At 51.5% G+C, this 1,327-nt stretch overlaps 1 protein-coding gene across 1 annotated transcript in view; it reads left to right on the top strand.

Annotated features, from left to right (window-relative positions):
- The first annotated feature begins 485 nt into the window (after nucleotides 1–485).
- The window catches only part of AFF2 (AF4/FMR2 family member 2), a 635,691-nt gene continuing 634,849 nt past the window's right edge, over nucleotides 486–1,327 (top strand). The window contains exon 1 of the mRNA XM_019521659.1: nucleotides 486–642. The gene's annotated coding sequence lies outside the window, so the exon portion shown is untranslated. The remainder of the gene's footprint in view (nucleotides 643–1,327) is intronic.

The raw sequence follows: 1,327 nt of genomic DNA, 5'->3' as shown, positions 1-1,327 counted from the left end.
AGCTAATATGCAGGCAGGGATCATACACTAGTCTTGACCTAGTTATTCATAGTTTCAGTGAGTTTATAACTAGGGCACCCTGGTAGATCACCTAATCTAACTCACTGCCTAACACAGGCCATTACGTATCACTTATGACCAATAATTAGCCCAATGATGTCACTTCACCTGAAGCCCTTCAGTCCTAAAGAGACCGCTGTGTGCACTAGGGCCAGAGAAGAGAGGCCTGGGTAAAGACAGTGGCCCTTTAGAAAGCTTGTAGGTGTGTGACCATGTTGGCTGGAGTGAAGTGGAACATAATGAGGCATGTGGGGCTGAGTGAGGGACAATGCACAGCTGAATCTGATGAGTGCAATGAAGCCTTGGCTTAGGGATGGATGTGGGGTGCAATCTGGTGGACCCAGCTGGAAGTAATCAGCACTAAGAGGACCCAGAGCCAGGCTACTACAGTCCCACCTGTGGGAAGGAGGAGGTGATGTAGGAGAAGCATCTCCAACCAGCCCTGCTCCTCTTGCAGAGTTTTCCTGACCCTTTGCCTCTGGTAGAGCTAGCTGCTTGTCCTAGCCCTGCATCTTACCCCAGGGAAAGAGGAGTAACCTCTGTAGCACTGGCCCCTTCTCCAAGAAAACCTCAACAAAGCAGGTAAAAATGAGGTCAGGACAAGCCTCTTGTAGGGTCCTGCACTGTCTGCAGGGTTCCTGGTGGTGGGTACAAAGCGAGTCAGCCCCTTCAGGGTACAAGACAGAGGCTGGTGGGGTGATAATGAGCTTCATTGAGGGATCTGTGTTTGTGTAGGGAGGGGGAGATGAGGGCAGACCCCAACAATGGGGCAGAGTTGTGGTGAGAAACCCTTGGCAGATGTTGGGGTAGGGAAGGTGCAGGGTCTTGTTTCTACATCAGGAGTTTGGGATCCCACATGCAGACACATGCATGGGGCAAGGCTTCTCCCTGAAGTGGGGGGATGCTGCCATGTGGGTGCTCAGTATTGCAAGGCTTGGCCTCTCCTGCTGAAACAGTATTTTTGGATCCCTGGTTGTGACAAACGGGGGTCTGCGGCACCTCCGCTGTGTTCATTTGTGACCCCATGCTTCCTGCTGTGTGCGCTTGGGCCTCCAAATATGTCTCCTGAAGAGGATGATTTGACTCTGGGGATGTAGCAAATACCAGAAGCAATTTTAATTGACAGATCTGATGCATTGTTCTGGGGTATTTCAAATTCCTAGTGTGGCCATTTCCTTTCTCTAGCGACTAAGCTGCTGTTGAAGGCTCGTCAGTCTGGTACTGCTTCCAGCTGGTTCAGACCCTCCTGTTGGCCCAAGCCAGCCCC

Source organism: Gavialis gangeticus, unplaced genomic scaffold (assembly GCF_001723915.1).
Source record: "Gavialis gangeticus isolate Ggan-Ray unplaced genomic scaffold, GavGan_comp1, whole genome shotgun sequence".
NCBI classification, from domain to species: Eukaryota; Metazoa; Chordata; order Crocodylia; family Gavialidae; genus Gavialis; species Gavialis gangeticus.
This window is presented reverse-complemented; position numbering and strand designations above follow the sequence as displayed.